The following is an 11,488-nucleotide window of genomic DNA, read 5'->3' as shown; positions in this document are numbered from 1 at the left end:
CTATTTTACGTCTGACCTCACCCTTCTGAGAATTTACGTGGTGCTGTTCAGATTCAAAGCAGACATCATCGGTCATCATATAGATGATTCATTTTACTAATGATAGGTCTTGTAACACATAACAAGCATCATATCGAAATGTTGACAAGTTTAAAAACTGGTTAATCCTTACTTTTTCAAAACACTGTTAACAGTTTACATAAAGAAAACATACATTCACTGACATATGATTTGTTGCTTTCTTGCAGATTACTGGCTTATTTACTCTTTATTAGTCATTATAAAGCTTTTAATAATGCCTTCCTCTACATGACTATATTCAGCTACTGAGCCATTAATGAAAACGTTTTCTCCAACAACCTCCCCAGTGCTGCTCACGGGTGGTAGGTGAATCTCAAATGTGAAAATGCCGCCCTAGTAGTCATAAAGATCCCCATGATGGCTCACATTCTGTGAGCCAGAAGAAATAACGCAGAAAAAGCAAAACGGCTCAAGTCCAGATGTTAAAGCTGAACCAGATCATTGCTTTATCTCCATTTTGTCTGTTGAGCTAAATCCACGAACACAAAACCTAACCAGATCTAAAAACCATTACTGCACCAAAGCCGGCTCACCAAAAAGCGAGCCATTGCCATAAAACAGCCAGGGGTAACGACGTTGAACCTCAGTCGGCCCTATTCCCGTGGCTGCCTATGTTTGCTTAGTGGAGGCTGTATATGGTGACAGTACCGCATGAGCTGTCATTCTCCCATATATATCAGTTCGAGAATATGGAGTATTCTCGTCTAACAACTCTCCTCGCTGTTAGTGAAGAGATAATTACATGCCACAAACAGGAAGTACCAGACAGTTACTGTTACTGTTGATGCCGTCTCTTTTCTCATTCATTGGTAGAGGAGCGGCACACAAAAGAGTATCCGTCAACAATTTTTGGCCTTTTCTGCGAAAGTATTTCTAATCTGTTTTTTTCAAAGTGTTTTTTAAGTTTCATCAAGGTGAAGAACAAACGTGTGTATCGAATGAGTCACAAGCAGCTCAATGCGCACATATTCAGAGCTAGAATGACGTATTTCAGAATTATTTACACGATTGAGCCAAATAACTTGGTCTTTTGTTACAAGCGTTTTGTTATAAGAGTAGATCATGTCTATTGCTACTGATAGAATCACAAAAACAGTGTTTTTTGTCCACTTCCGTCCACTTCATAGGATACATATTGTACAAAGCGTATCAAGTTATTAATTTATCTAAAACAACCTCCTCATTTACAAATCAAATGTAATCTCATATCATTGATGGAAAACTTTAGTTAATGATTAAGTAGAGTATTATCATGCAGAATAAGTCATTAATAGGTGCTGTATAATGGAGTAAAAAGCCATATGTAATCAGCATGCATGCTAACAACAAGTTAAAAAACCCCTGAAGCTGACTTCAACAGAAATCCATCTTCTGCTAAGTCAAACTGAAACCTGTGGTTAGTAACAGAGGCAGGGGTACAATGCAATTTGAATGCACAAGCATGGTTGCGTAAAAAACAAGCAGGGTTAAAAAAAAAAAAAATCTTCTCGAGTGAGCAGATTTCACCTACGTACAACCAACACAGATACATTTCTGTCGACATATAGTTCAATCAGCGGGGCCCAGATACCAGATCGAGAGCTGCTTCAATGAAAAAAAAGGTTTATTGCCTTGTAATCTCAGTAAAATAAATAAAGAAATAAAAACATTTGCAACAAAATATTGCCAAAAAAATGAACAGTTTGCTCATTTTTAAAAAGCCTGATCATGATTGAGGGGAGCTGTGACATGTGTCAAACACAGGAGGGAAATCATAGCAAACACACCCGCATGACATCACTGGTGTGAACTGAGGTTTGATGGAAAGAATTAAATGGAAAGTCTGCTCAGGGGTTAGTGGGAGGGGAGAGTGGTACTTGCCAGAATCACAGATCAGCAAGTTTACACCACAAACTTACCCGATTGCACCCTGTAACCCACACCCCCACTGATAATGTTCACCTGGAACAACTATGGGTGCAAATTCTGAGAACAGATCCGACAGAGGAAGTTTAAGAAAGATATTGGTTTTACACACGCGGACTCTCCTGTTCTGTCAATTTTGTTACATTTTATGAGGCAATTACCAGTCAACAAGGGAAAATTTATACTGGCTCCCATGTAAAATATTTGCATTATGAATTACGGAGGCTGGATCCCATCAAGCCGTGAAAGGGTGTGTAGAGTACATGCAGGCTCCATTGGCCTCAGTGCCAGTCAGGTTAACTGAAGAATCAAGACAGGAAGTTTGTCAGTATTTTTCATATTTATTTGATGTAATTATTGTGATATATATTATCGTTGGTTCAGTGAGATAAAATTGAGTGACAATTTCAAAATGTTGTTGTCAAATCTCTTTGAAATAGTTCAAAAGAGTTAATTTTAAATGACCTATGGTGTTGCACAAAGGCAACATGATATAAACTATCATTACTGAATGGTTTGACCTTATCTACAAGTCTGAATTGTGTAAAACTCAACTTAGACACGACAAAAACCCTTTTAAAACAGGAAATAAGCTTAGGTGATATTCTATCAGATGCAAGTTGCATTGACATTTTAGTCTTTTTACCATTAACATAAAATAATCCAAGAGTTAGACACATCAAGATCCACGACGCGGCGGTTTATGACTGGAGAGTTCCTCGCTGCAACATAACACACGCGGAAAACAGTTTAACCACAGCACATAGCAAAGAAAACCTTCAGCACAGAACAACGGCACACCAGTTGTTTCGAAGGAACATCTTATTTTACATTTAACATGTAAAATGTATACATCAAAAGGTTGTTTCTGCCTTTGGTTCTGCTATAGCGTCCAGTATTTTTTTCCCAGGAAAAAAAAAATCTACTTCAGTTACGTTTCATGTTCAAAGTTTGACAATGAAAATGTTTTATTTTCAGTTAACAGGACCAAATACTTTAACACTTTAATGTTCTCACTGAGAAAAAAAAGTTAATTGTTGGGTCCTTTTTTAAAAGAAATTTTTAATTTAAATAGAAATGACACCTCAAGGATGTGTGTTTTTTGTCAAATCAGGTTTCAAGTAATTCTCTCTGGCTCCACTTTCTTTACCAAATAAGGTCACTGCCAGCTTCTAAATGACCAAGATGGCGATGTCGGAATGCTGAACTCAAGGCTTCAAAACAGCTCTTCACAATTCATTCACGTTATTGTCATCATGACTACATCCACATCTTTATCTTTATCAACAATTTATGGCCCACAGCAAATGTTATGGAGCAAATGTTTCTTTGCAATTTTTTAAATTTGCTTGGGGCCATAATAATGAGAATCTATGTTTTTTTTTTTAATCAAATGATCAAAATCTGGAAAAACAACACCATAACACATATTCAACATATTCATTATTGACCTAAACTGAGTGGTAGAGACAGCCCGGGAAAGTTTAAATCCACAAATTTCTAATGAGACACAATATGGGGACTGCAAAATGTGCTTTATAAGGAGAAGACATTAAAGAGGTGAAAATTATAATCTATTTTTCTCCTTTAACCCCCAACAGCAGACAGTCTATTCAGGATCTTGAACGTCTGAATTTAAACGTCAAAGTAACCACTGGGTGGCAGTAGAAGGACATGGGGAGGAACTACATATTTGGAGTTTACCTCTTTTCATTTCTGTCTAAACTAATTGCTTACCTTCTTATATTAGGGTTATCTTTGCTTCGGGACATGTATTCATTTCAATTTACGATAAACCAATCAAAGTGGAGAAGTTATGGTTCCAATAGATAAAAGAGTGACATCAGACAGCTCAGATATTTGCTCACAAATCTGCAGATGAGATAAGAATTACACTGTGACCGTTTGGAAATTAGGAGCATCAATGCAGTCAATGAATATGAGTTTTTGTTGGTATTTAATTGAATTATCCTATTTAAAAGTGCAGATAGTTATGGGTATATGGGGGATGCTGGGCTTATCTGCCCACGTGAAGATACTTAAGTTTAGCATTTTTCTAAGAATGTCTTTTGAAAAAAAAAAAAGGACTCATAAACTATATCCACTCTCTCTTCTCTGCACATCCACTCCTCCTGGAGGCCCCTGACTAGTTCAGATAAGAGATACTCATTCATCAAATATACGGCCTTCCCTAAGTTTCTCCCTAAGCTCTCCAAGACAACTACCCTGCTGGCAGGAAGAATGCCACACTGTTGCACATAGAGTCTGCAAAACAAAATAAGACATCAAGAGATTTACGAGACTTTAAAACAAGCTTTTAACATCTCAATTTGGCAGAAAGAAAACCAGTGCAGCAGAGACTGAGGGCAGGAAGACAATAATGCACATTCAGGAGGCAGGGGACATTTAGATGAGCCTGAAAAAGTGCAACATTCATACAAAAAAAGCTTCCTCGTTCTATAAAGTTTACTGTATGTTTTCACATCACTTAACAATTAGAAACAGTTACATTTCACAAGCAACTTCAGAGGCAGAGGAAGTAATGTGGAATAAAACATTTCACATTTTTTCCTGTTGTCAGTAGTTACCACCGATATGGAGTGAGTTTTCTTTTCAAATTGCAGAAAACTCTCTCAAACGTTGGAAAAAAATATACTGAAAAGGTTATGATGGCACCTTCATTTTTGTAATGTGAATGCCCCCATCGACCAGGCAAGTTTCAGTTTGCATCCCTGTCTGAGCAGAGTTTAATCATACATGGGGTTAAAGCTTGAAAGGGATCAAATAAAAGACATAGACTGAATTAATGCTTAGCAATGTTGTCCCTTTCTTGTCTGATATATAAAACAGGATATAGGATTTTAGTTGCTCAACCTGTATATGCCTTTCAGCATTGTCTTTTCTCATGTGCAAATTGCCATTGCCAGGCACTAATGTACCCCCAGTACCCCCATACCATCAGAGATGCAGACTTTGATGAAAAAAAGGCTCTGATAAAAAGCTGGATGGTCCTTTTCCTCTTCAGCCATGAGGATGTGGCGTCCATAATTCCTATAAAGAATTTCAAATGCTGATCCATCTGACCACAGAACAGTTTTCCACTTTGCCTCAGTCCATTTTGAATTAGCTTTGGTCTAGAGAAGTCAGCAGTGCTTCTGGATCATATTCAATATGTGGCTTCCTCTTTGAGTAATAGACCTTTAACCTGCATTTGTGGATGGCACAGTGAACTGCGTTCACAGACAATTTTCCATTACAGAATCACATCTGTTTATGATACAGCGCTGCCTGAGGGCCTGAAGATCACGTTGGATCCAATACTGGCTTCTGCCTTTGTCCTGGAGATGTCTCCAGGGTCTCTGAAAACTTTGATGATAATATGTACTGTAGATTATGAAATATTTAGTCCAATAAACTTCACATTGAGGAAGGTTGATATGAAATTTGTTCTATGAACTGTAAATGCAGATTTAAGTTTTTTTCACAGATTTCTGAACCTCTGCCTATCTTTAATTCTGAGAGACTCTGCATCTCTAAGGTGCTCTTTTTTATATCCAGTCATGTTACTAACATGCTACCTAATCAGTTGCAACATGCTCCTCCAGCTGTTTCTTGTTAGTACCCCTTATTTTTCCAGTCTTTTGTTGCTTCTGCCCCAACTTTCATGGGATATATTACTGCCATCAAATTCAATGAGCTAATTTGAGTCAAATTTCCTCACTCACAACATTTGAAACTTTTTTCTAAGTTCTGTCGGGAATTAAATATTACTTTGTGAGATTTTCAAATCATTGAATTCTGTTTTTCCTTACATTTTCCACAGCAACAACATATACACAGCCTTTTCTGTACAAGCGTGAGAATAACAGTGATGTCTGTCTGTTTACTGGTCACACCTGAATTACAGAGTCCTGCTGTCTACTGCTGAGTCAGTCTGGTGCCTGTTCTCCCTACAAACACAATGTTCTCTGATAACATATCAGAGAATTTCTCATCCTCACATTTCTTATGTAACCCGTGTTGAAAACTTTGCGTCGACGCCACAAATGCGCATGCACATTAGAAATACATTCAGGAAGGCACCAAAACATAGGTTAGAGTTTATGTGGAAATCTCACATTCATAGAGCAGCTTCCTGGAAGTTGACTGTCAGATGTAGAAATCTCAAGACATTGGAGGAAACATCCGGTCACAATTTTTTTTTAGAAGAATGTGAAATATTGTTGTGCTGTTTTCTTTCCCAGAAATATCTATATTCGGGCAGACTGATAAGCGATAAGTGATGCGGATAAAATGCTTATCAGAGATTAAAATGGACAAAAATGGACTAACAGTCCAAACTGACAGCAGGGTGTGATGAGGTGCTGGTGTCATTTTTGTGAAGCAGAGCTGGTCAAAGGTCAGACTTTATTAGCAAGAGTGTCTAAATAAAGAAATGGGCTGAATTTATCCATCATGAATGCCCGTTTACTTATATTTGCTTGTGTGTGTGTGAATCTGTGTGTATTCTCACAGGATGTTGTTGTCTTTGTCCATGGCCTCTGAGCCAGGAAGAGGTTCAAGGAATGGTCACCAGGATTAGGGATTATGTTTAAAACACAGACATACACAGACACACAAACTTCCTTCGCTATCTTTGTGGTGATTCACCATTGACATAATGCACATCCCAGCCCCTTACCCTAACCTGTTTAGGCATCACAGCTGAATGCCTAAACATTTAGCATGCAAACTTTACTCTTAATCTAGCCTCAACCCAGTTCTAACCCTAACCATATGGCTAAATTATAACTCTATACAAAATCTCTTTTAAAAATGTGGGGACCCTTTATGTATGGTGGGGTTCCAGTTTTTGGACCCAACGGACACGGGAGAACAAGAATGCACGCACACATACATACAGTCTTTACACACTTAGTCATTACTTCAGCCACAGGATGCAAAAAAGACAGACCCAGCTGATTTGAAATCAGTTTTAAGACCAATAAATGTCCTCAGAGGGATTCTTTCCCTCTTATTTCTCTCCTTTTTTTCTATAATCAACTGATGCAAACAGTACACATATTCATCTTTACAAACTGATGCAATTATATTTCAAGAAAACTTGGGAGGGACAAAAACATTCAGTCAGAACATCTTAAGTAAAAGAAAATGTTCCTAAACTACTGCGATTATATTCAACCTTTCAGAAGGACAACATCCCACCTCCGCCCTTTCAGTTTGCTTATCACTTTGTTAGGGGCTTTGGTGTCACACTTTGTGTCTCCATGGAGACAAAGGGCAATTAGAGTTAAGGTGTCACCACGCAGCCAGCCTTGTGACCACTGCAACATCAAGGACACACTCATAAACCCAATGAGTCACAAATGGATTCATCAGTAAACTCAAGCACAGTGGGTGGAGAGGGACGTGGCATCTTGGGTGTTTCTGTGTTCTGACAAACCAAACTAGTTCTGTTTCCCAAAAGTGAACAGTGATGGATCATTTCCTTGTGCTCGCTGACGTAGCTTCTAGTGGTTGGTCAGGGAACTTACACAGTGGGGATGGAATTGAAGCGAAAGTGTGAACTCTACACACTTCGTGCCGTGGTGGTAAATCTAATCGTTGGCAGATGAGAAGAAGCAGCTGACAGCACCGTGCATCACGTATGTAGGATACCTCAGGGCAAGAGGTGAAAGAGACTGTTGGGCTGTAGAAATGGACTCAACATGGGATACAGAATTGGGTCAGGTTGGTTTCTAGTTATTTGGTGAGCCACTCTTGGCCTTACAAATGTCGATCCACAAAGGCATAAAAAGGAAAAAAAAATTTCTCTTTTGTTTCTGACTGTTCAAAATCTCCACAACACGTGGACATCTGAGCAGCTCTCTCCAAGTCAGCCTATGCCAGACACAGCTACACAAAAGAAACATCCAACAGCCAACCTGCAGGAAGATGTGCCGGAGGCTCGATGCACTCTCAGCTTGCTGCTGTGGATACTCATAGTTGGCAAAAAAAAAAAGAAGATTTATGGGTGGCTTTCTGGTTTTCCTCTTATGTCGACTTGAGTTTGAATAGTTGTGACTTTCAGAAGCTGGAATCTAGATTTTAGTGAAGTAGGAATCCCATTTAAAAAAGTTAACATCTCAACAAAGACACTCTTTACAACGTGAGGGGTGTATGACAGAATCTACAACAATTTCTTTATAACTGAAGAATTTCTTTTAAAAAAGGACCCAACAAAGCGAATAACATTGTAACACATTGGGAAATTAGGTGTTACTAAAACACAAATTATTTCCTTTCAATAACAAATTATGTATTTTCTTGTCTTTTGTTTCCATATTTGTTATTTCATATTTATATTCATATTTTTCATTCTTTATTTTAACGCAGATGTCTATTTTTCAGTCAGTAAACAGGAAATTTCATAGCAAATACGTCTATTTGTCCAGGAGCAGTGATTAATTCCTATTGGTGTAAAATAAGCCAAGTTCCGCCTTTTTGCTCAGGTTAGAACATCATAATGACACGTGGGAATGTCTTTCTGTCAGCATTTCATGAAAGAACTCTAAACTAGACTGTTTACAAAAGATGGACATCCAGTGTCACGTGTGGGGTCAAGCAGAAGTATCTTATATTGCAGTAGCGAAGAAGGTTGCTTGGCACTGACCTTTAAACATCTCTGGTCCAGTGTCCAAAATGTATGGTGTGCGAACTTGCTGTGACCCTCTAATTTGTTGTTTAAACTGTGGTGATGGGTAAACTACACGCAGTACAGGTCGTTAATTCATCACAGGGCTTGTACATACATCACTCATCAATTTGTCTTCATGATCCAGTCAGTCAGCTGGTTCTTATCTTTTGTTTTTTTCCCTCATAACAACTGAGTCGGATTTAGCTGGTGCAACAAGGCATCAGATGCTGGCAAGCGTTAATTTGAGGTTGTTTTTCATCACCCTCTCCTTTTTCCAACATGTGGATACTGTCATGCCATGGACTCATGACATGTGTTTTTTAGATCATGTTTGGTTTTTAGATAATGTCTTTAGTTCTTAGTTTAGATCATGTTTTTGGTTCAGGTCCTGATTAGTTTCATTCACGTCACCTGCACTCATTTCCTTCAGCTGCACCCCATCCTTAATCACCATCCACAGTATTTAGTTTCCAGGTTTCCTTTCAGTTCTTGTGAGATCCTTGCACCTTTTTACGTCACCCTCCATGCCACGCCACGCCACGCCACGCCACGCCACAGCTAAGTTAAGTTAAGTTTTTTTCCATAGTATGCCAAGTGTTTTGTTTTGTTGTAATTTTTCCACAGTTCAGGTTTTTCTATCCGGCTCAGCCGCGCTTTCCTTTTGATACTTTGTTTTTGTTAAATAAATCTATTTTACTTTTGGAAAATCCGCATCCGTGTCCTCCCTTAAAACCCCCACCTGACAGAAGGATCTCACCACCATGGACGCGGCGGATTACTCAGCCTTATGGGAGCTGGTCGGGGACTTCTCCGCTCAGGACCGAACAGCACCTCCTGGGAGAAACTAAACTCCTCTAATGACGTTTTGGATTTCTTTGTGCAAAAACGGGTCCTCCAGCACTTACCCACGGTGTCAGCTATCTGGGAGGAGGTCAGGACTGTACAGCGCACTGCCTCACTGGAAATTTTCGGCTTGGAGCCAGAAGAGGTAGCTGCGCTGTACAGCTCCTCCTCCTTACCTGCACCGCAGCCCCCGGCCCCAGCCGTTCCAGAGCCGGCCCCGGCCCCAGCCGTTCCAGAGCCGGCCCCGGCCCCAGCCGTTCCAGAGCCGGCCCCGGCCCCAGCCGTTCCAGAGCCGGCCCCGGCCCCAGCCGTTCCAGAGCCGGCCCCGGCCCCAGCCGTTCCAGAGCTCTCCACAGAGGCCGCGGGGCCTGAGCTCTCCACAGAGGCCGCGGGGCCTGAGCTCTCCACAGAGGCCGCGGGGCCTGAGCTCTCCACAGAGGCCGCGGGGCCTGAGCTCTCCACAGAGGCCGCGGGGCCTGAGCTCTCCACAGAGGCCGCGGGGCCCGACCAAGAGGCCGCGGGGCCCGACCAAGAGGCCGCGGGGCCCGACCAAGAGGCCGCGGGGCCCGACCAAGAGGCCGCGGGGCCCGACCAAGCCACAGCCACAGAGGCCGCGGGGCCCGACCAAGAGGCCGCGGGGCCCGACCAAGCCACAGCCACAGAGGCCGCGGGGCCCGACCAAGCCACAGAGGCCGCGGGGCCCGACCAAGCCACAGAGGCCGCGGGGCCCGACCAAGCCACAGAGGCCGCGGGGCCCGACCAAGCCACAGAGGCCGCGGGGCCCGACCAAGCCACAGAGGCCGCGGGGCCCGACCAAGCCACAGCCACAGATGAGCCCACAGCAACAGAGCAGGCCACAGAGCAGGCCACAGAGCAGGCCTTTCGAGCCCCTCCCTCCCACCCCCAGATATTGGGGATGTCTGGGATCCATCCCTTAAGGGGGGGGCTCTCCCCTTGCCGTCGGATGTCTGGCCGCCCGCCAGACCACCGCCTCCTGCTGCCACGCCACGGGATGTCTGGCCGCCCGCCAGACCACCGCCTCCTGCTGCCACGCCACGGGATGTCTGGCCGCCCGCCAGACCACCGCCTCCTGCTGCCACGCCACGGGATGTCTGGCCGCCCGCCAGACCACCGCCTCCTGCTGCCACGCCAGACTGCCACGCCATGGGAAGTCTGGCCGCCCGCCAGACCACCGCCTCCTGCCGCCACGCCGACGGAAGTCCGGGCGTCCGCCGGATCACCGCCTGCTGCCACGTCATCGGGCGTCCGCCGGACCACTGCCGCCACGCCGACGGAAGTCCGGGCGTCCGCCGGATCACCGCCTGCTGCCACGTCATCGGGCGTCCGCCGGACCACCGTCTCCTGCCGCCCGAGGCCGGTGCCCTTGCCGCGTGCCTGGTCGGCCGCTGCAGCCATGCCACCGGGGTTATGGTTCCCCGTATGACCGGCTTCGAGCCCCTCCCTCCCACCCTCAGACTTTTTAGGGGCGTCTGGGATCCGCCCCTTGAGGGGGGGGGCTCTGTCATGCCATGGACTCATGACATGTGTTTTTTAGATCATGTTTGGTTTTTAGATAATGTCTTTAGTTCTTAGTTTAGATCATGTTTTTGGTTCAGGTCCTGATTAGTTTCATTCACGTCACCTGCACTCATTTCCTTCAGCTGCACCCCATCCTTAATCACCATCCACAGTATTTAGTTTCCAGGTTTCCTTTCAGTTCTTGTGAGATCCTTGCACCTTTTTACGTCACCCTCCATGCCACGCCACGCCACAGCTAAGTTAAGTTTTTTTTTCCATAGTATGCCAAGTGTTTTGTTGTAATTTTTCCACAGTTCAGGTTTTTCTATCCGGCTCAGCCGCGCTTTCCTTTTGATACTTTGTTTTTGTTAAATAAATCTATTTTACTTTTGGAAAATCCGTGTCCTCCCTTAAAACCCCCACCTGACAGATACATGATAATGCTTCCAGAAGGGGTGTGTGTGC

The sequence above is a fragment of the Odontesthes bonariensis genome, chromosome 24 (assembly GCF_027942865.1).
Source record: "Odontesthes bonariensis isolate fOdoBon6 chromosome 24, fOdoBon6.hap1, whole genome shotgun sequence".
Taxonomy (NCBI): Eukaryota; Metazoa; Chordata; class Actinopteri; order Atheriniformes; family Atherinopsidae; genus Odontesthes; species Odontesthes bonariensis.
Note: the sequence above shows the minus strand (reverse complement) of the source record.